The sequence below is a fragment of the Dendrobates tinctorius genome, unplaced genomic scaffold (assembly GCF_039654945.1).
Source record: "Dendrobates tinctorius isolate UK_male_01 unplaced genomic scaffold, ASM3965494v1 ptg000019l, whole genome shotgun sequence".
In the NCBI taxonomy this organism is placed as follows: domain Eukaryota; kingdom Metazoa; phylum Chordata; class Amphibia; order Anura; family Dendrobatidae; genus Dendrobates; species Dendrobates tinctorius.
Window position 1 is genome coordinate 67,761,380 of NW_027361687.1, and position 25,178 is coordinate 67,786,557.

Sequence of the window (25,178 nt, forward strand, 5' to 3'; positions counted from 1 at the left end):
CCATAAAAGTGGGTTAAAAAATAAACAAAAAAGTTGAGATAGCAACAAACTAATTCGGATAACACGACACTGGTATATTGTTCAATAAGATATTGAATTTTTTCTTCCATAAAATTCTCTATAGTCCAAAACCATTCAAATAATTATATTACATCTTATTTAAAAATAATATAGGCAGCACATATTCAATCGGCCAAAAATAATCATCACGTAAAACCACATGTTCTTGGACAAACGCCCTTTCCAAAGAAAATGACATTGACTAGAATATCCACAGTGCATTACTAATATATATTACATAAAAGCAAAATTACCCATTACACCGAAATAAATTGGGGGGTATACATGTATAGGATTCCATGTGCTACCAACATTGGGCTGGTACGGCAATGTCCACATATTAGCACTTGGCATTGACTTAACAATAGGTCCCGTGAAGAGCCAGACATGCTGGGTATGATCTCAAAGGCTTCATTTTTAAAGAAGGTGAATAAATATTAATTCTTTTCTGGCTCTGGAAATCTATGCAGACATTAGGAAATCCTAGATTGCCAATCCCACGCTCATGCAACAAGAGTTCATTACCTCATCTCAACCTCATCCATCATCAGAAGCTCTTAATGTCTGCATAGTGACCGGCAGCCATAAAAATCTTCAATATCTTCCTGTCTGCCTCACACATTCCTCTTGCTTTCTGGAAGCGGGCTATGAAATATTATGCCAAGGCTACAATGGTTGGGAGAAAATAGAATCAATATGGCAGCAGGAGACAAAAAGATTTTATGAAAGCAATGAAACGCATGCACTAGGATTGTTGTTTTATCTTGAGATGTTGGGAAAAGAGCAGTGAAATTCATTGTTCACAGAATTAGAAATTATTAGGAATGACAGAGGAAGAATAATATGGAAGGGAAGAAGACAACTGTACTAGAAGTGAAAAACATGTTCAGTTGGGAAAAAAGCCTCATTCCCAATAAAAATAGCGACAAAATACAATAAACACATCCTACAAAAGTTATACACTGTCCTTTAAAAAAAAAACAAAAAAAAAAAAACTATATTATATACACGCATATACATATATGCCTTATCGTGTCTGTCTGTAACCGAAATCGTGGGCCGCTGATTGGTCGCGGCCGCCACCAATCAGCGACAGGCGCAGCTGTTTGTGACGGTAAGCTGCGCCTGACGCCGATTGGTCGCGGCCTGGCGGCCACGACCGATCAGCAGCAGGCGCAGGCCTTAATCTGTAAAAAAGAGAATTAAAATAAAAAAAGTAATTCTCACCTTCCGACGGCCTCCTGTCTTCTTTCCACGCGCCCGGCCTTGCGTTCCCAGTAATGCTTTGCGGCTTAGACCGCTGATGATGTCACTCTCGCGAGAGCGAGAAAGAAGACCGACTTCATCAGCGGTCTAAGCAGCAAAACATTACTGGGAACACGAGGCCGGGCACGTGGAACGAAGACAGGAGGCCGTCGGAAGGTGAGAATTACTTTTTTTTATTTTTTAATATTTTTGTACAGGGCCACGGCAGTGATTGGTTGCGGCTACAGGGCCGCGTTGCTGATTGGTCGCGGACAGAGGGCCGCGACGCTGATTGGTCACGGCTACACGGAAAGGGGGGGTGAGGTGACCATGCATACCAGGACTGTGGGGTGAGGGGACATGCATACCAGGATTGGGGGTTGAGGGGGACCATGCATACCAGGATTGGGGGTTGAGGGGGACCATGCATACCAGGATTGGGGGTTGAGGGGGACCATGCATACCAGGATTGGGGGTTGAGGGGGACCATGCATACCAGGATTGGGGGTTGAGGGGGACCATGCATACCAGGATTGGGGGTTGAGGGGGACCATGCATACCAGGATTGGGGGTTGAGGGGGACCATGCATACCAGGATTGGGGGTTGAGGGGGACCATGCATACCAGGATTGGGGGTTGAGGGGGACCATGCATACCAGGATTGGGGGGTGAAGGGATCGTGCATACCAAGAAAGGGGGGTGAGGGGACCATGCATACCAAGAAAGGGGGGTGAGGGGACCATGCATACCAAGAAAGGGGGGTGAGGGGACCATGCATACCAAGAAAGGGGGGTGAGGGGACCATGCATTCCAGGATAGGGGGGTGAGGGGACCATGCATGCCCCGAAAGGGGGGTGAGAGGACCATGTATACCAGGATTGGGGGGGTGAGAGGACTATGCATACCCCGAAAGGGGAGTAAGACGACCATGCATACCAGGAAAGAGGTGAGAGGACCATGCATACCAGGATTGGGGAGTGAGAGGACCATGCATTCCAGGATTGGGGGGTCAGGGGACCATGCATACCAAGATAGGGGGTTTGAGGGGTAGCATGCATATCAGGATTGGGGGTGAGAGAACCATACATATCAGGATTGGGGGGTGAGAGAACCATACATATCAGGATTGGGGGGGGGGGGGGGGGGGAGTATTATGGCATTATTATTAAATCTTTAGAAATAAACTGCATATATATTCTAGAATACCCGATGCGTTACAATCAGGCCACCATCTAGTATAGATAGGAGAGAGACCGAGGGGCTGCCTTATCTCAAAATCAATGAAATTCACTTCAATCATCTACTTTGAAAAGTGTAGACCTTGCCCAAGCAGGAGCAAAAAAAAAAATAATCTGAATTACCCTAGGACACTCCTCGTCTCACAGGAGAGTGTTCTACTCCCTTGATTATAGACGTTCCACATTCTTGGTATTGCCATTTCAATATTAAGGACTGTATTTATATCTTTCAAAAGGAGTAGAACTAAACTCAAAGTTAGCAGAAGTCAAAGAATGAGGAGGCTAAAACAATTGAGACTTTAGATGTCTGAACAAGAAAGGGAGAAAACCAAAAGGTGAGCAAAAAAATAAGGAATCTAAGCCCACTAATGGATCACACCAAATTTAGTCAGAAGATGGATGGTCAGATAAGAAAGATGTGGCCCAAAGAGGTGGCAACAAGAGAGGATATGTTAACCAGGAGTTGTCATGGTCTCCTTAAAAAAAGGTTTTCCCAATAAACAAGATGACCTAAAGTGTACTAGAATCTAATGTAGAAGTATTGAATCCAACAAATGAGGTGCTCCAAAGAACAAAAAAAAAAAAAAATCAACAAATCGGTAAGATACTAACCTAAAAAGGCAACAAAAGTAATTAAGGAGTTGAGCAATAATGTATCAAGGAGATGAAATGCAAGGGAGTATTTGCATGTTGAATTCCCATTGATATACCGGTCACAAATATTGAAACTGCAAGTTTCAGCGTTTTCATCTGGCCTCCTCTGGTGACTACAAGAGGTTAAAGTCCATCAACATCAAGGAAAAATGCGGCATTCTATTTGAGTAGCAACCATTGTAAAAAAAAAAGAGCACACAAACCCAGGTATGAACACAAGGAACAAAGTGCATTATCCATGAAATGACACAGACAGCAAGAAGGACAGGAGAGAGGTTACAAAGCACAGGCCTCAAGGGCAGATTGAGTAGGAAGTCCAACACAGGCACTAATTGTGTCCTGGAAACACCCGACATGTCTGTCCACTTCCAGAACAATCTCCGCCAATAAACCATATCTATAATTTATGGCATCTGATAAGATCTGTAAAGTCATCAACACAGGGTTAGGCTCTGTTGACGTAGTGGTTAAGCCCTACATTTGCTGTATATACTGGGAAAGTTTCTCCTGCATACATTAAACATAGCCATTGTGTGTTGCCCTCCATTGTTCTAGTATACAGTACATCATGAATACCTCTAGTAAAGCATAGTAAAGGAATCTTCTGAGGTTAACATTTGGCAATACTCCCAACATACACATCTGAAACAATGATAAAAGGTCCCCATATACATTACTTGAAACTTAGGCACACCATGGATGTGTATGGAGGAATCCCAACTGCTCCCCTAACAGATGTCAGGAGAGAAGGATTAGGCAAATTGGAATCTCAATGCCCGAGGTTTACTCATCTCCCTCTTGAAAATACATAAGCCAAGTTGTGCGCTCATGTGTATGGTGAAGTCTGCAGTGATAGCAGTCTGTGTGCTGATAGCCATCTCTAATTAGGTACTCATATTAGGAGTATAAGCCAGTTTTTTAATTCCTGGTAAAATAAAAAAACTCTTGAGCAACCAAAGAAAACTCATCCAAGTTCTGGTAGACACACAAAATATGTCATGGTGCTCTCTGGTTGGTTTCGAACACCTTAACTCAAGTTCTGTTTCTGCCACAAATGTCTACAAGGTAAGGGACCATAATTTTTTTTTTCTTCAATGTTTTATCCTAGGCTCACAGAAAGTCACCCACGCATGCATTGTCCAAGTCACGTTCACACCTGTGGGTGCGACTATCATATCAACAAAGTATGAAGTGGCTGTAGGCTTGACCTTAAAAAAAAACTTCTCACAATGGGCATTCGCCACCTGTGCAGAGGATAGATGATAAAGGTCTGATCTCTTAAGGTCTCAGCAACATGAATGGAGCAGCAGTCAGCCATTAGTGTTCTCATTCCATGTAAGAGTCTATAGGACTAAGACCACACAGCACAAGGCTACCCCTTTTTCCATCATCCCTGTAGACATTGAATTGGACAGCCCTGCAGCGCTGGGGTCCTGGGTTTAATTCCCACCAAGGATAATATCTGCAAGGAGTTTGTATGTTCTCCCAATATTTGCGTGGGTTTCCTCCATATTCTCCAGCTTCTTCCCACACTCCAAAGACTGATAGGGCATCTAGATAGTGAACCCCAATTGGGACGGTGCCGATGATGTCTGTAAAGTGCTGTGGAATTAATGGCACAATATAAGTGTGTAAAATACAGTAAATAAAAAGGTGCTCAAAAGCATCTCCATCCAAGTAGGTTGGCCAACAGAGAGCAGACTGTCTTCACCTTTCAAATGGATTGGTGATCATTTTTCATTTTTGGAAAACTCTTCAGGGTGACCATACACTAGAGATTTTGATCATCTAGTCTAAATCAGCCTTTTCATTTTTGCTCAACCATCAGCATCTTTTCATGACTAGAATGAGAATGACAGGCCGATCGAAAGTAGATATCTACAACCCTGATCCAGGAGGATAGATTGTTTGACAGTCCTTGTTGGGTGCTGAAGTTGACAAGTTGGATATTTTGAAAGACAGATCTGCATCTTAACTCAACAGAACACAAAATTAGGCCACAGATTGAAAAACAATTTATAAAAAAAAAAAAAAGCGTAAAAAGAAGGAAAGGTAACAATGAAAAAAAAAAAAAAAGTAAAATAAAGTCAGGTTAAACAAAACGCTACATCCAGAACAAACTAGATCTCAGTTGTATTGTAAGCTACGTCAAGTCTGTCTTACTGAATGCATTCGGAGAAGGGAGTGAGAAAGTGAAGGATCACCCCTCCTCCCCACCTCTTTCCTTTCAAACCACAGATCTCCATAACCCATTCAGAGAGCAATAAATTTAATTTCTGGCCAGGGAGGACGGGCATTAGCAATTCTTAAGCCTATTGTCACAACATTATCACCACCCACAGAAAGCACTAAAATATTGTCCTTCTCCACAGGGCTTTTGTTGGCCTTCATCCTGGCCTGAAACTAATAAAATAAACATAAATCAGTAGGAAAAAAAATAGGAAGAAATGAAAACCTAAAAACACCCTACTATAACGAGTAACATTGAAAAAGACAATTGGGGCAAACCCTAAATTTTTTTTTATTTTAAAAACAGCTCACATTAAGTCTAGTTCCATCTTAAACACAACCTTATTTTGAGTCTCATAGGCCCCGATTATTGACATTCTTTCAATTGCTCTTTGTTAGCATCTTTAGCATACATTTTGAGCTATTTTTTAAGCCTTTTTTTTTTTTTTTTTTTTTAACCTCCACCACTTTGTTTATTCATATTCATGAAGTACAACTTTTTGGGGTGCCTCTCACTCCAGGACTTCCACCGGAGCAAGGTTTCTGGAGGAGATTTCAATTTCGTGCATTTTTACACAATTTATTTTATCTACAGATTTTGCAACTTTTGCTGCTAAAAAGTCACTAAAAAATGGTTAACTTAAATGGCATAAAAATAGCATTTTTCTTTGTGCGCAAAAATTCATGAGCTGAGTGTGTCATTTTTAAGAATTTTGAATAATATGAGTGACTTCGACAAATCGCGAAAGATTAAATGGAGCCACAATGTTTAGGATGTGAGTGGAAAAGCAATCTGATCCCCATTTGCCTCACATTGTCCATGTGCTCCAATTTTTAAATATGTTATAAAGTATAATAAAAAAATAAGACAAATCTTCCTAAATTTTCTTTACACTTCACGGGTTTGACAGTTTGTAATTGAACACAACATAAAAATGAGAGCATATTAAAAAAAAAAAAATTATAAAAAAGGCACTAAAGTGGTGATTGAGTTTACACAAAAAGAAAAAAAAACAAATTTGATATAATTTTATAAAATTATGCTAGAAAAAAATGAAAAATTGCTAAAATACAACAAAATGTTGAAATTTTATTTGAATTTCTTTGCTAAATGTTTATATTTTATACATTTTTTTTCTGTGAAGTGTTGAGTGTACACAGCCAGAGACAAAAAGCATTACGATAAACAGTCGTATGTCATGGGAGATGACCCTGTCTGGAATAGTACACTGTGAGAGATTTATAAGCCATCCATGTATATGCATTGCCAGAACAGTTGCAACCTCAGTCTTAAACAATGGCTAGGGTTCAGGAATTTATGCAGATCCCATTTTGTGAATTTTTATTTTTCATGCTCATTTTTTTATATAAAAATTCGATCACATTTTGTAAGTGGCAGTAGACACAGACTGAGCCGAGCAGCCTAGCTGGCGGGAATCACTAAATGTGGTAGATTATAGAGAGGGTCCATTAACATTCATGCCTACCAATCCCAGAAGGACTACTACCAGTTTACGGGAAAATTATTTTATATCCAGCACGGGGTGAAAATTTTCTATTATTTTGTTTAAAAAAAAACACATTGGGTGGGTGGAAGGAGGGAATCGTTTTTTGTCACTTTTGTAAAACAAGATTTCAAGGATTTTGATGGCGTAAGCCTCAGATAGCCCTGGGGAGCGAGACTGGCACATTGTAAATAATTGATAAAGGCGATCTTGCACAAGTAATAAATCTTACTGAAAAACCCCAGAACACAGGATTATGGGAAAATTCAATGAAAAGTCTTTTGTCTCTGACAATACAGAATCTCAATAAACAGTGGCATTGTGTCATCTCTGAAGCTGTACAATCCAAGTAACTGGCAACATAAAAAAAAATAATAATTTACTTAACCAGTTCAGGACTGAGCTATTTTTCCCTTGTTCCTGATCAAGCACATTTTTTAAATTTTCAGCATAGTTTAACTTTTTATATTCCTTTTGTTTTCCCATTTTTCTTTTGCGGATTTCAGGGAAAATGTAAAAGAAAAATAGGAAAAACAATTCTATTTTTATTTTAAGATCACAAAGGTGTTCCCTTTTTGTAAAAATCAATTGTATACATTGGATATGATTGTTTTAGTTTTTTGTTTTTTTTTTTTTTACTAACTAGAAACAGTGATTAGGACTGGCGGAGATTCTATTTTTCTTTTTTACTTATTCATTTATTTTTTGAATGCCCATAAAAGATCTTAATATGTTCAAATGCCCCCACAAAAGTCTTTTAATACATGTTCATTATCAATTTACCCTGTAACTGGGGCTCATATTTTTTTTTTCCAGCTACAGGGGAAATTTAGCCTCCTAATTGCAAAGCAGAGTTGACCGAGTCTTCAATTGGCCAGGAACTCCTGTCCTCCCTATACACAGCGATCCAATGATCCAGAGGAGGAATCGTTGTCAGTGCTTCATAATCTGTATACACGCTTCAAAAAGGACACCAATCAGGCTGACACACATGGTAAAACCAAGCATTCCTTCTAGGGAAATTTGACCATCTGACAATGAGCTCTCCAACCCCCACATCTGTACAATATTATGCAAGTTGTTTACTATGCAGTGAAGTTCTGGAGCGTCAGTGCAAAGTAAGGTGTGGACCGCCCAGACATTTCAAATCTATGGTTTATCCAGAAGTACACAAAAAGAAAAAACAAACAGTCATTATTTTTTTGCTTGTTTTGTTTTTTTTTTTTAAAAAGGACTTCCATAAAAATAAAATTTAAATTCTAAATCATTAAAGAAAAACTATAAGACAAAAGGCAAAGAAAAAAATGAAAAAATATGGATTTGTGTGAACAAGTCTTTACTGGAAAGAATATTGAGCTCTGGCAAAAATTAAGAGACCACTGCAAACTTATCAATTTGTCTGATTTTTCTCTTTATAGGTATATTTTTGAGTATAATGTAAATTGCTCTTTTATTCTATAAACTACTGACATGTCTCCGAATTTCTAAGCACTAATCTTTGAATTTATTTTCAGAAAATGAGAAATGGTCAAAAGAACAAAAAAATGCAGTGCTTGCAGACCTCAAATAATGCTAAGAAAACAAGTTCATAATCATTTAGAAACAGCAATACTAATGTTTTACCTCAGGAAGAGTTCAGAAATCAATATTTTGTGGAATAACCATGATTGTTAATCACAGCTTTCATGTGTCTTGGCTGCTTTCCATCAGTCTTTCACACTGCTTTTGGGTGACCTTATGCCACTCCTGGTACAAAAATGTAAGCAGTTCTTCTTTGTTTGATGGCTTGTGATAATTCATCTTCCTCTTGATTACATTCCAGAGGTTTTCAATGGGGTTCAGGTCTGTAGATTGGGTTGGCCATGACCACATTAAGTAGAATGGGGTGTCATCTGGTTGGAATTCACCTGACACTGGAATGCAATGGCTGTCAGACATGTAGAGAAGCTGATTTTTTATAAAACTGTGCAGTGGTCTCTTAAATTTTGCCAGAGCTGTATAAATATTTGGAGGGGAAATTTCACCTATTTGGACTACAGAAGACGCTGAGGCTCCATGGGCTCTCCAGTGTTTTATGGCTTTCTCTCCCCATTTCTGTGGCTAATCTGTGATGTCTTTTCACTATCCAAATGGACTCCAAAATGGCTGCTGTACCCCCATGCTTCTGCTTTTTATACAGGCTATGCTAATCTTTCCTGATTGGCTATGCTATACCATGTGATTTGACAACTACAAGTAAATATGGGAATCCCACCAGATTGCAACAGTCAAGTGATCCTTCTATGGTTGCTGCAATCTGAACAAAAATGTACCAGCCATTTGAAGGAATTTTCTGGTTCTACCTAATTTCTAAAAATTCAGCACAAATTTGATTTGTATTAAAATTATCTGCTCATACCAAACAAAATCATACTACAAAATCTCACAGGCATATACAAGATTGTAGATTTTTCGTAAGGAACCTTCTCGAACAGCAAATCATGGATGCATGAATCAGTCCTGACTCCTTGCCTGCAATTCCCACCTCACTCCAAAGCACCATTAATAAAGAAGCAGGAATCTCAGTAACCCTTTTACGAAGGTGGTAAAACACTTAAAGGAATTGCACGGGTATCTCCCAACAGTGCGGTATTGTATGAAGTAACAATAAAGACACATAATTCATAGCAAGCCAATAAAACGCAGCCCTGCCAGCAGCCGCCTGGAGAACCAACCCCAAGACGAGAACCTTCAGCCATCACATCCTAAATCAATCAAAGAAATTCTGTAGCGACTTGTGTATAACAACGCCAAGGCTGCCAGGTTAGAATCTGGTATTGTTCTACTATTAAATTCATTCCAGCACCCGGGGGCATGAACCTTTCACCCTTATTGAAAACATAGTGGCAGTGATTGTACAAACTTTACGACTTTTTGGTATTTTAAATCTCATCCATAAAAGAGAAGTAAAATCTAAAAAGAAAAAAAAAAAAAAAATGAAGCAGAGGTGAGGAAAATATTTCATTCTCGACTAAAATTACATTTCCACCTTTAAAAAAAGCCTTCAAATTGGGCAGACAAAAAAAAACTTGTAAATGCGAGTTTTACAAAATTACTATCCAACCAAGCTTCCCTCCCCCTATCAATCTTTTCTCCAACGCAGTAAGCTCTACAGTTTGTGCCCGCACTGTAAGCAACGACGTCACCTTCACCTATCAAAGAACCACTATGGCTTGTGATTAGCTGCAGCGGTCAGGTGACACTAACGAGGTATTGGATTTTTCTCCATTGTTGCACTGTTGAAGTCACCTGACTCCTTCAGCCAATCAGTGGCGAAAGAGGTCCAGTGGCATGTGAATGGTGACATCACTTCCGATGCCGGCACAAACCATAGAGTGGCCTGCAATGGATCCATGGGAGTGACAGAAGCTGAATATGGAAAATTATTTTCACAGAAACCAAAATAGTGTTTAGCCCAGAAAGTCTCTTTTATACTATTTCTTCAACTCTCACAAACTAGGAAAATAAGTGTTATGATTTTGTAGGTCTTTAGAGGATTAAAAAAAAAAAAAAAAAAAAAAAAAGTTTTATAGGTCTGGAGGTAATGTTCCTCCTTGGGGTGAGTGCGAAATGATTCTGTAAATTGAGTGGGACAAGAGTTAATCTTCCTTCTAATAGAGAGTTTCAGATTATGTAGGAAGTCTTATAGGCCAGGCAATGCTTCACGGAAAAAAAATGATATTAGTTCTCCTTTAGAAAAAAAATGTATGCACGGTTCTAATAACGTGACCGCTGCAGGCAATCAAATTCCACATATTGGATGGTCTAATCAAATATAAAAACACAATCAGTGTGCTGTCAAAATGATATCCAGCTGAAGACCACTGTTGCAGCATATTGATCCCTTTACAGTGAGGAGTTAGGTACTGAAACCGGAAGACATTGACCAAGAGATTCTTTTTGTAAGGTCCGCAAACTAAAATAGGGACAGATTTTGTGTAGTTGGTCTTATGATAGAAGAAGCTGTAGTATGCAAACCCAGACACATGGATATTTGCTGAAATCCCCATATTGACCTTTTCCTTCCAGCTCATCACGTGATTTTTCCAGACAGAATTCAGATCCTGTGTACCTTGCACGCAGTATTTATTAGCAAACTTGCACAGTAAATTAATCGTGTAGGGAGACCAACATATAGACCAAGCTTAAATTTTCTTGTCACTGCAGAAAAAGTTAAGTCTTAAAGAATGGAATTAAAAAGAAAATGGGCAAAAAAAATTTTCACTCGAATTTGGTCTTAGAATGAGTTATAGTCTAATATATTTTTGGAAAGATCTACCATAATATTTTTTAGCAAATAAATACTACAAAAATGTCTGGATGGGGGTTAATTTGGTCACAACTTCAGACAAGAATATCAACTTATCCTTAGGTATCCTCTGAAAATTTCTCTGAACCTGACCTTGTCTTCGATAATTATGACCAATTACCCAACGAGCCTGCAGAATGATATTATCCAGCATCTGCCATTGCTCCTGACATGATACACATAAAACAGAGAACAAAAACAAGAATAAGAAAAAAAAAAAAAATCTCTTGGGTAATAAACCACAGCAGAAACATCAATAAATCCATAGAGTGTGGATCATATGCAATCAATTTTTTAGGCTTAGTCAAGTCTCTAGACTGGGTCCACGTACATAACTTGAGATTGAGGGCCAACAAAAACTGTCGATAGCTGGAAATGGAATATTCAAAGGAAAGTTCTCAGAAGGCAAAAGTTAACACATCAAGTCCATGAGTTAAGATTTCCATAACCCAACTTCCTCTGAAAGGACTTTGGCATCACTGCGAATAGACTTCGGGGAGAGATGATAAATAAGCTATCCTACAGAGGCTCTTTTCTTCAAAGCCATTTGACAGAATAAAAGTTCAAAGGGCTCCTTTAACATGCCGATTGAAAAGGATACTCAAACTATTAGACATATCACAAATATGGATAACTGGCCAAACCATCTACCTCAAAAATATTTCAGACAAAAATTATCCACAACAATCAAGTTTTCGATGCACATGAGATCAACGTTGGCCAAACATTCGTTCAGCACATGGACAACTTTCCCGACAAACCTCATACACATGAGCACTCGGCTGAACTTTCAAAGGGCAAAGGCGATAAACTGTTCCTGAGTCTATCTTCCATGAAAACAAAGAATCTGTCTTTGGAATTCCACCACCTGATGCTTCTGTTGGACAAAAGCTTTTATACCAGAAAAGTGCTGCATAAGGTTGAAAAAAATTGCAACGTTTGGCATTTTCATCCTAGTTTGAATCAGTACCACCTAAATGGGCTAAGCTGTGGACAGATGTGGCCATGTCATGTCCTGCCCCACTGGGCCATCCTATTCAATGGTTCTGGCATTTTGTATGGCAGGAATGTAGACAGATGTAGTGCCAGTCTTATTGAATTTGCCCTATCAAGCACATCTCATTCAGATAACCAAATCCTGCAGATGGGTTTCTGGCTTCGCCAACATCTCTGGTCGTGTTGCATAGGTCAGACATTGGCTTCTAAGGTAGTTGCCTCCAACAGGTGGTACTTATAAGATTTCTGCCTCTCCCATTGGCAAGAAAAGCCTATCATTTTCTGGTCTCCAAAATCAGAGCAAATAGCCCTCCAGTCTGACAATTGTTGGACTTCAAGAAGTGCTACATAAGGGACCATGACAAATAAAACTAGGTAAGTCAGTCAAAACACAGCTTAGACCCTGGACACCACCCAGTCCACATCTAAATCTAGAGAGTAGGGCACCCCATATTAATGACTGGCCTTCGCACCATTAAAGATACTCATGCTAGGAAAAGAACACTATTAGTGAAGAAGGCCAACTCTTGTTTTGGTCCTCCTTGGTTCGTAGTTTCATGATTGGCATAAAAAGATTGAATTTACGAAAGGCTTAACCAAAGTTTGGGACCAATTTTGTCACACTTCTCTCTTTGAAATTTGAGGTCATGTGAAAGCATTCTTTATATTCACCCAACCAGTTGCTCTTAGACTGACACACTGGAATCTCTTGACTCTATAATCCAGGTTCTTTAAGAGTCATCACTCCCCAAGTTTATCCCACATTGAAGAATCTCTATATTAAAAGATATAAGAAAACAAAAAATACATTGAAGCTGTGCATCTAATTCTTTCCATCAAATGACTAACCCCCTTAGAGTATGATCTATAATTATGAAGAGATTTAAAAATTACAAGAGTGCAAATAATGCAGTCTAGCCAAAAATCCTCTCTGTAAAGAGATGATTTGCTACATGGAGAATTAAGACTGATGATCTCGTCGTGGCAATCAAGTCTTTCAGCGAATGCTCTTCTGATTAATCCCGGGCCTGTTGTTACCTGTCTATAGCTTCTGTTTAAGAGAGAGGGCCAAGGAGAAGAAAAAATGAGATTCGGGGGTTTTAATGGGTCTACACTGATATTGAAAAGCTATCATGTGTCAGTTTGTGATGGATCATTTTCCCCCCATTATCTGCATCCGTGACAAAAAATTGCTTCAGTCTTTGTTAAATTGTTTACCGAAATGCACGTTTTAATCATGGTAATGAAAGAAATTTTGGATCAACAAGTTTTATGCATTTTTAGGCTATGTGCCCACGTTAGCGTTTTTAAACGCTCAGGAAACGGGTCTCCTTCCCAGAAAATGCACGTTTTTTGCCGCGATTTTTGCATTTTTTTATGTGTTTTTTTCCGCGCGTCTTCTGGACTATAGGAAATAGCCATAAACGCGGACCTAAGCAGAAATTAATGAACATGCTGCGTTTTTTTTTTACCGCTAAGTGTTTCCTTAGCGGTAAAAAACGCATCCATTAGCACAAAAAGGCCAAAACGCATTAAAATGAATGTGATGCTTCTTTTAAGCATTTTTTATGTGGTTTGACCCCGAAAAACGCATCAAAAACACTTAAAAAAAACGCAACGTGGGCATACAGTTTAATTGTTCTCTTGAATCCGGCAGGGTTTTTTTGTGTGCCTTCCCATTTTGGAGATATGGCCCCTTCTTCCTTGTAGGTAAATATAGGACTATTTATCCTAGTGGACATAGCCCTCAAGAGTTCTTCATGGGTGTTTTCTTGAAGACCACACCCGCTTAGCTAGATATACTAAATTTACTTACAAAGGAAGAAGGAGACATATCTTAAGAACGGAGAGGCGCAGGAAGAAAAGAAAAAAAATGGAGCCGGATTCAGGAGAGCAGGGCCATTTACCCCATATAATATATATACTTATTTAAAATGCAATTGTATTTGGGAAATAGGTGTAGATTATTTGGGATGCCAGTAAAAAAAAAAAAATTAAGTTAGCAGAATTTGTAAAACTGTATTACAAACAAAAAAAGCTTAATTCTGTTAAATAGATTAGGAATGAAAAAGGGATTTTGACTGGTTTCCTCATTAAAAGTAGCAAGCGGTCACAAAAGGCAACATGTAGCAAAGGACAGAGCCATTTCAACCTGCTGTCCTGTGGAGAGCGGCCAGCTGCTTCCAGCCCAGTAAAACCATTTCGTGTAATCCATCATCCTCTCATGCAAAGTCCAGAGATCAGATGATGCCCCCTTAAGAAGCTCCATCCCCTCACCCAACACCCTCTCTTCATGGGACTCCTGCTTGTAACACACAAGGAGATCAGCCAGACAAGATGAAAGGGGCCTGACAATGAAGTCCTGCACCCCCTACACAAAATTTGGTTAACCCAGAACCACAAGGGAGACATCTTAAAAAACAGGCTGTATAAACAAAACAGTGCAATTGTATACAGCTTGGCCCTGTAACTCCCAGCAATCTGTGCCAAGGGAGGAACCTCAAATAAGTGCCAAATTTTATGGAATGGCGACCACATGAGTTGAATTTTCATTAGATTGTGGGGAGAAAAAAATTCTTGATATTTTTTAATCCCCATATCACTTTCTGTATTAACCATAAAAATTTAAATTCTTGCAAATCTCACACTTTTGTTCGACTAACTTCATATTCTTTCAGTAAATGCACTTGAACATTAACAGCAATGAACAGACTATTTTATAGTGAAGCATCTAATGAGCCTGTGCAAAAGTAATTGGGAAGGGAGTGGAAGGTGTGAAATTAACCATTGTGATTGATGGATCCTGTGTCATGAGTTGCATATAGGGGAGGTATCAGTCACTGTAGTCCTGCCTGTGATAAGGAAACTGCTGAAAAGGTTTCTTGAAAAGGCAGAAAGAGCCCCAGGAGTCAGTGTAAAAATTGCAAGAGAATTTTTTTTTTTTTTTTTTTTTTTTTTTTTAATACAGGTCATGATGTGAAAAAAAAAAAAATGCCAACAATTAAGAAAAGTTTAAAAACTATACCATTATCAATAAAACCCAATACTTGGCATAAAAGTGATTGAACAACCCAAAAAAAGGTAGATTTCCATAAGGCACCATACTTGCATGTGTTTGATCCCTTAGCCATAATGAAATGGGCATGTGCAAAATATATTATATACACATATATACATATTTATTGTATTATAAAATCACAACACTTTTTTATGTATGTGAACTTTAGACATCAATTTTCCTCAACGACCGGGAACAAAGCTACGCTGGCCCACTGCATGTATGCCAGTGAAAAATGTCATGCTGTTCTGCGAGACATCTCAGCGAGGGGCCTGTAATGAAGCAGGACAGCTCTGACACCAGGTAAAGATGAAGACTGTGACAGATCGCAGGAGTGCACTGTCTCAATGGAAACCAGACGAAGGCCCTGTGAGCATTACAGTCGTGTAAGCAGTGTACCCTGCACACAACCTCTACAAGTTCCTATTAGGTAAAGGTTCAATCCCCCTCTAAAACGAAAACAAAGCCAGAAAAAATAAAGTTTTGAATTGTGTTTGGTTTTTTTTGTTTGTTTTCTTAATTCTGTCCATACAGTTCCTGATCCTGGTGATACCCATTTTAGAAAATCTACCATTACAATCAGTGTCAGACTGAAGAACATTGAGCCCACCGGAGGATTTGATTCTGAAAGCCAACCTTTCTCCTCCACTGAGCAGCTGCAAGGTTTGCACTATGAACTCTCCTGAATGAGAAGCCAGAGTCCACCGGAGGATTCTCCGGTTCTCTGGTGGACCAGTCCAACCTTGAAGAAGGTGAAAAGTTAAAAGTTGCACTTGGGCGCTGGAACCAGATGATGGAAGCTTTGTCGCATAAGAAGACATCACAAGGGCAATTTGGTGGCCTTGTATTTGGCACAAACCCTTTGAGTAGGTCATCCTTATCAGCTCAAGGTGAAGGCCCTTCAGACGCATTGGAATAATGTTGTCCGAACCAGATGATATTGGCTGGTTTTGTCAACGCTTTAATATGTATGGGGGGCACCGGCCAACTTACTATTGGGGAAGATGTTGATCGGGCATGTTCAGTTTAAGGCTGCTGATCGCTTTGTTCTCCCTCAAATAAGCCACCAGCAGAAATTTCTACCAGTGGTTTTCGCATAAAGAACACAGGAGCATCCGTCGGAGAGAACGCTCCTCTGTATAGAAGAGTTGGTCAAGACAGCTGGTGGCTGAGCAATTGGTCAAAGAATCCAATGCGTACGGTTCGATTTAGATAAGAATTTGAGTTCTACATACATGTTGTGTTTTGTACCCTAGCAGACCCCCAAAACAACTAATGACCAACAGGAGATTAACAGAAGGAAGAAGCCTCAGGAAAGTTGTCTAACACTTTCAATGTCTGGTTGAAAGCTCCTTACGTCATGCTTCGAAGGTGGAGGCCGCCTGCACACACTCTTGTTGAAACATATTCTCCTCGACAAAAGTTAACACATGAAGGGGGGATGGACAACACCCAACTTGTTGTCTCCTCTCACCTTGCTTACAAAGGAGCATTTATCTATAATTACTCCATGGTGTCAGCTATCCTAGGAAAATACACATGATAATCCTCGCCAGACTGAAGCACTTATCTTGGTCAGTACAGCTCAGAGACTGAATAACCAAGGAGTGGCTCATTGGTAGAAGGCATAAGGTATTGGCAAAGTTTTCAAAGTTTGCATATTCCACCTGAATTTTCGGACAAAATTAAATCTTTAGTTAAAAGGCAATAGTCTAAAGATTTGGTCACTCGAGGCCTGAGATTTGGGAGATGAGTTGCCATCTCCGATCTCACTGATCAAAGTAGTTGGTAAAAATTCCCAGCAAAGTTCAGTTTGCATTAAAGCTCACATTTTCCACACTTCCCACTCTTATGTGACCTCAAACGTAGATCAGAATGATCAGACGTTGAAATTCAACAGGTCACATCTTACTGTCTTGTGGCATCTATTGGGTACTTTAGGAGGATACACCTGCCGATTTATGACGATTTGGCTGATTTTATTGTCATGCATATGGAGACCTTTACAGTTTACCCCATAATTTAAGTGTTTATTCAAGGAATAATAACCACCTATTCACATGATAGGGGATAAACGTATTATTGGGCGATTGTCTAACAAGAACTGATACCTCGGACCCTCCTAATGTTCATGCAAGCTCTTCAGGGCATTCACTGTATGGGGTTACACATACAGTGGCTTGCAAAAGTATTCAACCTCTTGGCATTTTTTGTGTTTTGCTACCTCACAACCTGGAATTTCTCCGATTTTATGAGGGTTTGCATCAGTTCATGTATAGATCATGCCTACAAACTGTGAACATTTGGTTTTCTTCTTATTGCGAAGCAAACAAATAAGAAAAAAATAACTGAAAACTTCAGTGTGAATAATTATTCACCACTCTAAAATCAGTGCTTTGTAGAGTCTCCTTTTGCAGCAATTACAGCTAAAAGTCACTTTGGATAAGTCTCTTCCACATCTTGCCATGGGAATTTTAGCCATTCCACAAGGCAAAACTGCTCCAGCTCCTTCACGTTAGATAGTTTCCTCTGGTGAACAGCAATCTTCACGTCTGATCACAGATGTTCAATTGGATTAAGGTCTGGGCTTTGACTAGGCCACTCCAAAACATTTACACGTTTCCTCTTAAACCACTCAAGTATTGCTTTAGCAGTATGCTTTGGGTCATTGTCTTGTTAGAAGTTGAACCTCCATCCCAGCCTCAAATCACTAACAGACTGTGTTCAAGAATATCCCTGTGTTTCTCTCCATCTTCCCCTTGACTTTGAACATTTTCCCTGTCCCTGAAAAACCTCCACCACCATATTTCACTGTGGGGATGGTGTTCTTGGGGCTATGAGCTGTGTTGGTTTGGTACCAAACATAGCATTTACCTTAGTGGCCAAAAAGTTAAATTTGGGTCTATATGACCACAGCACCATCGTCCATACAGTCTCTCACAAGTCTTTGGCAAGCTCCAAACAAGCATTACAATTTTGAGGCTTTTTTTTACCCATTCTTATATAAAGGCCACCTCTATGGAGCTTTTGGCTTATTGTGGTCATATGGAAAGTTATTCCAGTCTGTGCCTCTATTATTAATGCCCTCCTTGCCCGGGCTGACAGTTTTGGTGGTCGTCCCTCATGGTAGATTTGTTGTAGTACCATGTTCTTTCCATTTGTTGATAATGGATTTGATGGCGCTCCGGGGAATCATCAGAGATTGGGATTTTTTTTTTTAACAAACCTTCCCTGACTAGTACTTCCCAATAACTTTGTCTCTGACCTGTTTGGAGAGCTCCTTGGTCTTCATGGTGGTGTTTGCTTAGTATTGTCTCTTGTTAATGGTGTTGCAGCCTCTGTGGCCTTTCAGAAAAGGTAAAGTGTATATACAGACTTGGACTGCACACAGGAGGACATCCTGTCACTAAGCTTGGGACGTATGAAGGTAATTGCTTGCACCAGAAATTTGCAGGAGCTTAATAGCAATAGGGGTGAATATATACATACATGCCATTTGATCCCATATACTTGATGAATGCCTTTATTTTTCCTCACCAACTTAGACTATTTAGTGCTGATGCATTACACACAAATCAGATTACAAAACAAGTTCAATGTATGGAGTCAGTCTACGAAACATACAGTAAGTCTATGGAGTTATATCATGTAGCCATTGAGAAGTAAGGGCACCTCTTAGGAAACCAATCACGGAGTTGTAGTGACCGAGTCATGCTATCCAAGCACCAAGCCTTGGCAGGTTGTATTTTATAGCATACCAATGCCAAGGCACTACCCCGATTCTTTTCATGATGACCCAATGCGAAGATAAACATGCAAAACAAGTCACAACACAAAGCTGACTCACAAAAAATATGCATACACAAAAAAAGCTGAAAAAAAAGGTTTTGTTTTTTTTTTGTTTTTTTTTATACTTTTTCCCCCTTCTATTTGTTTATATTTGTTTCCAAAGCTGTGCACGTTGCTACTGCTGGATTATAGAAATATAATACCGAGTCAGAAGGCAGCCTTCGGTAAACAAAACTCCAAGCCGGTTTAACAAGTTTCCATGCAACGTTCATTAATGCCACGCTGACTGTATGTGCAAGTCACTGCAAGGCACGTACGATGGATCCACAACACAGGAGCCTGACGGGAGGAGGATTAAGTAACCGAGTGAAGGTCGCGTTAATTGGATCTGAACGCAAACAAACAGCAGCATCCGTTCCCGCTTGACCAATCCGGAATCTCTGATAAAAGACGGCCTTTTATTTGGGTCTCGGGAGAGGGTCAGCTCTCAATGAACCACGCAAGGTTACTGAAATGAAAGGGAGACGTCTGCGAGATGGAAGGAGGATTAACAAGTGATCAATAAAATAAATACTAAAAAAAGGTCAATTTATGGAGCGCAGTGTTCATTAAAAAGACATTTACTAAGATGTGAGAACAAAAGTGACCAGAGACACCATGCTGTATAACACACAGGACGACATCACAACGAGTAGTCCAGGGGTCATTTCTTAGTTGGCGGCCATGTTGCTTCCCGCTTCTCTATGATGCTGAAGTTGGTTTCTTGTTGGTCTAGTTTCTTTTTCGGGGCTGAAATTGGTTTCTTATTGGTCTAGTTTCTTTTTCGGGGCTGAAATTGGTTTAAAGACAAAAATAAAACTTATGATAAAATACAATGCAGCGAAAGGTCCTGATGTGAATACGCTTAAAAGCAGCTACAAAAGTTATACAACTAGCACAAAAATGGGCATCAAAAAAAAGCACTGTATGGCGTTCTTGAATGGGTTAACCGACTTTAGGCCACTAATCTCACACCACCATTACATACATAGTAATGGTCCGCATCAAATTCAGGTCACTCCTTTAACCCGTGAAAAAACACCAATTACTTATTCAAACCTGTGAAAATTGGCTATTTGCCCGTTTTGATGCCCAGAACACATTTGGGCCTTGTTGCAGTGACCTGAACTTGATGTGGGGCATCACTATGTATGTAACGGTGGTGTGAAACCAGTGGCCAAAAGCCATTTAATCTTTTCAATAACGCCATTCAGTGCCCGCTTTGGTATTCATTTTTGTGCCAATTTTATAACTTTTATAGCTGTTTTTAAGTGTGTTCAGAACAGTGCACCTCGCTGCATTGTATTTTATTATTGTATTTTTTTTGTTGCTAAACTTGTAAAAAACAGAAAAAAAAAAGATATACCAAATAAGAAACTGGACGAATGTGCATTGTCTCTTCCCTTTTGGCATGGTTCACCATCATACCTCTGGTTTCTAGTAGGGAAGAAGGGCAGTCACCTCGGTAAAGAACCGTGCTACTACACCCCAATCCTCACCCAGTGCTTTATGTGCTCAACTAGAAATAGTTGCCCTGATAAAGCACCTAACAGTTTGTTCACACAACTTTAAATCCAATCACATTGAACTTTTTTTTTTCATTACAGTTTTTGACCTGTGTCTCATTTCAATTTTTTCAGCATTTTTACTGCAAGTTTTCCCCATAGATATAATTTATTAAGAAAAAATGCACCAAGAATGCATGGAATGTCACTGCAATTTTTTGTGCAAAGAAAAGCTCCATGTGAACATACTCCAAGTGATTACACATGGTTCATTACTGCATTTATATAGTCTTCATGGAAAATGAAACCCCCATAATGCCCTCTGCATGATGCTCCCCCACCCATACTGATGCCCACATTGTGCCTTCTACCAACAGTATGATACCCCACAGTGTACCCCATTATATTATGAAGCCCTTGCAGTACCTCGCTCACACATTATGAAGTCCCAATACTATCCCATACACGATTCCACCCACGCATTTTGATGCCCCCCAGAGTATGAAGCCCCCACAGAGTTTCTCCACACAGTAAAACAAAAATGCCAATTTCACGATTAGCGAAGCAGAGCTCTGCTTTTTTTTGCGTTTGTACCGACCGCAGCAGGGGCCATGTAGTAATGTCATAGAACTTCCTGTGCCGAGCCTGGCATGGCACAGGTTAATGGTGAAGCAGGGAGCAAACATTTCCTGCTCCACCAATATATTCAACCCAGCCTCCTAAAGACAGACACAGTAAAAAAAAAAAAAATAGGACATGACACCGACCTCCAGGGACTGTGACGCTAGACCTGAAATGGTTGAGAGACATGAATCAGTCACACAGAATTAGGGTGTGTGCACACGCTGCGGATTCTTCTGTGGTTCCGCAGCCGTTTTGGTCCTGCGGTGTACAGTACCATTATTCCCTATGGGAAATGGAAACCGCAGTGCAGATGCTGCGGAATTTTCCACGGTTTCTAAACTGCAGAAAGAATGGCATGTAAATTCTTTCTGCGGATTCCGCAGCGGTTTACCATCACCTCCATTGTAGAGATGATAAACCGCAGGATTTTGAAAATCCGTGCGGATCAATCCGCAGCAGAATCCGCAGCGTGTGCACACACCCTTACTGTGTATCAAATGTGATGCTGTTTTAGTCTCTCCAGCCTCATCCTTGAGATATGTTTCTCCATGTCAGCTCTTGCACGGAAAAGGTAGGGAGGGAAGTATAAAACTGCATCTTGGAATACACTGGAGATCCAGCTCTGCTATACTATAGTATCTATATTCTTGTACATAGGGGCAGTATTATAATAGTTATATTCATGTACATAGGAGCAGTATTATAGTAGTTATATTCTTGTACATAGAAGCAGTATTATAATAGTTATATTCATGTACATAGGGGCAGTATCATGCTAGATATATTCTTATACATAGGAGCAGTATTATAGTAGTTATATTCCTGTACATAGGGGCCTTTATTATAGTAGTTATGTTCTTGTACACAGGAGCAGTATTATAGAAGTTATATTCTTGTACATAGGGGGTAGTATTATAGTAGTTATATTCTTGTACATAGGAGGAGTATTATAGCAGTTATATTCTTGTACATGGGGCAGTATTATAGTAGTTATATTCTTGTACATGGGGCAGTATTATAGTAGTTATATTCTTGTACATGGGGCAGTATTGTAGTTACATTCTTGTACATGGGGCAGTATTATAGTTATATTCTTATACATAGGGAGCAGTATTATAGTAGTTATATTCTTGTACATAGGGAGCAGTATTATGGTAGTTATATTCTTGTACATAGCTGCAGTATTATAGTAGTTATATTCTTGTACATAGGGGCCGTACTGAAGTAGTTACATTCTTGTACATAGGGGGCAGTATTATAGTAGTTATGTTCTTGTACATGAGGGCAGTATTAGAGTACTTATATTCTTGTACATCGACCGTCCACTGCTTTGTGCTCCTGTGTGCAGCGAACGGCTGCTACACACAGGAGAGAGATGAGGATGCACCTGCTCACAATGGTACTCGCCCCTGAAGTGTCAGTGTGCAGGGCTGGGGAGTTAGGTCAGGCAGCACTCCAAATTCAGTGCTGTCTATCTCCATAAGAGCTAGGCTGGAGAATACTAGTTGAGGGAGCTGAATCAATGTACCAAACCGTTGGAACACCACTGAGGATACATCAAAACCGCTCTCATTAACATATGTAATAAAATAATTTTCCTATATAACTAATTGAAATCTGCAGGTGAAAGTATGATATAAGTATTTATAGATCACTCTGTGAATGTCTACAAAGTTAAATTTTAGGTTTGGGGGTGACAGATTCCCTTCAACTCAGCAGCACCTGTTCACCTATGGACTATTCCTTCAAATGATGATTAGTCGTTGGAACGACCTTCTGATGTTTGTGTTTGCAGATTCCTTAACACGACTGAATTCTCCTCGTTAAATCAGCAGAACAGATGGCACATACCGCACTGTCTGGGCAAACCAACTGAGCAACTCCACCTGATAGAGCAACTCCAGTTGGCAGACTAATCTCACCTCAAGCTCAACATACGGCCTGCCCTATAAGAAAGGGCATCTGTTCAGCCACATACAAATTCATACAACATGATAAAGCTTCAAATTAGACGTGTACCCCACAACATTAGAAAAATTGTGCTCCAAAAGCATATTAAAAAACCAGTAGACCTCAAGAATTACACCATAAATCCCTACCGTCCTGGATCCAGCAGGACAGTTACATGTTATGATGAGTCACCGAAGGAGGAAAAAACAAAATACCAGCTAAGTCCAGAAAAACCAGAGAGGTTGGCAGCTATCGGATTGCAGACCCCTGAACCTATCCACAACAACTAGCAGTAGCCGTGGGGGGTTCCTACGGTGCCCTAGACCCCTCGATCACAGCCGGAGAACTATATAGCCTAAAGACAGAAAGGGGAAAAACTAAACTGCCCCAGAGCAGACCCCAAAGCAATAGGCAGCCCCCAACATATAATGACGGTGAAGCAAGATGAAAACACTAACACAGATAGAAAGATAGGTTGAGCAAATGATGGTTCCCAAGCTAACTACACAGGACAGGATAGGAAAGCTGCTGTCTGCCATCCGCAAAAACCCTATCAAAATGAGCCAACCGACTGATAGGAAAAACAGGCCCTGAAGTCGCTAGGCTTCAAAAGACTATATCAGCACTCAGGTATATTCTGAAGACAGAGCAAAAGATCAACAGATCAGAGACAAAAATGGAATTCAGCTCACCCCTGGCCGGGGATGGCAGAACTCCCAAAAAACAAGGCAAAACAAAAACAAAACTGAAGAGTACAAAGCAGAGCAGAAAAACTTAGCTTTGAGACGCAGGAATCAGACTGGTCTCCACTCTCCAAGAATCCAGCAGGAAAATCACCAGCCAGGAAGAAGGGCGTCGGCAGCCTTATATCCAGTCCTCAATTCCAGCCACCCAGGTGTTTGATAATCAGTCTCACTACCTTCCTTCACCAGAGGAGGGAGTTCATCAGACCTCAATGGTGAAGGGAAAAATGAACTCACAACAGTTACACATTTGTGTCTCTGTCCTACTGTAACAGGCACACTGTGTAATGTCCCACGTCACCAATGTAGCGCTGCACAGCCTGAGCACTGATATTCTGAGGTCACACTGTGCAACACTGTACAGATGAGTAGACTCCTGTATGCAGCATGTTACAGCACTCCCAGGAGCCACAGTGTCTAATGAGAAGACAGACGCGGTTCATCACCACTATCTGTCTTCTCTTCTGCAGCCACACAGTACGGAGTACCAAATAAAAGCCTCAGCCCAAGAGCCAGAGAGGGGCGCCGGGGAGACCGCCAGAGAGGGACGCCGGGGAGACCGCCAGAGAGGGACGCCGGGGAGACCGCCAGAGAGGGACGCCGGGGAGACCGCCAGAGAGGGACGCCGGGGAGACCGCCAGAGAGGCAGAAAGGGATGACACGGAGATATCCCACGTGTGGACTACTGGGAACAAGAATTTCAGGTTTGAAATGTGATGAACAGAAAGTTGATGAAGCTCATTATAGTCAGTGGGGATATTCAGGCTCTGCTGTGCGTTTGATGACAATTGAGAATCCAGCTGTTTTCCATTGTTCTGCTCCTATAATGGATAAGACGGCAAAGAGGTTTAGCAGTAGTGTGAACACAGCCTTTAAAGGGGTTGCCCATCACTTTCTAAAATGTTCTCAATATGGCCAGGCAAGAATGAAATGGTAAATAGTTCTGGCTGGGGTGTGGTTACGGGTGTAGCCTTAATTTTTTTTTATTTATTTTTACACACTCATCATATAATCAGCCCCTATTTCTTATCTTCAAAAATTGGGAAGTATGAGGACATAGTTTCCAATGGCTACCAATCAGATCCCTGCTTGCATACTACAATGTGTAACAGAATCTGATTGGTTGCTTGGGATAATTCTCTAACACCCCCTAAAGTGGCTGCCTGTAAACAGAAACTCACAAAAAGCAGATGAT

The 25,178-nt window shown here is 40.2% G+C and overlaps 1 protein-coding gene across 4 annotated transcripts in view; it reads right to left on the bottom strand.

The window, feature by feature from the left end:
• Window positions 1–25,178, bottom strand: part of VANGL2 (VANGL planar cell polarity protein 2) — a 107,652-nt gene that overhangs the window by 61,241 nt on the left and 21,233 nt on the right. Inside the window, exon 2 of one of the 4 annotated variants that reach the window (XM_073567179.1) lies at window positions 586–726. The exons of the other annotated variants lie outside the window; for them this stretch is intronic. The gene's annotated coding sequence lies outside the window, so the exon portion shown is untranslated. The remainder of the gene's footprint in view (window positions 1–585; window positions 727–25,178) is intronic. 4 annotated transcript variants of the gene reach the window in all.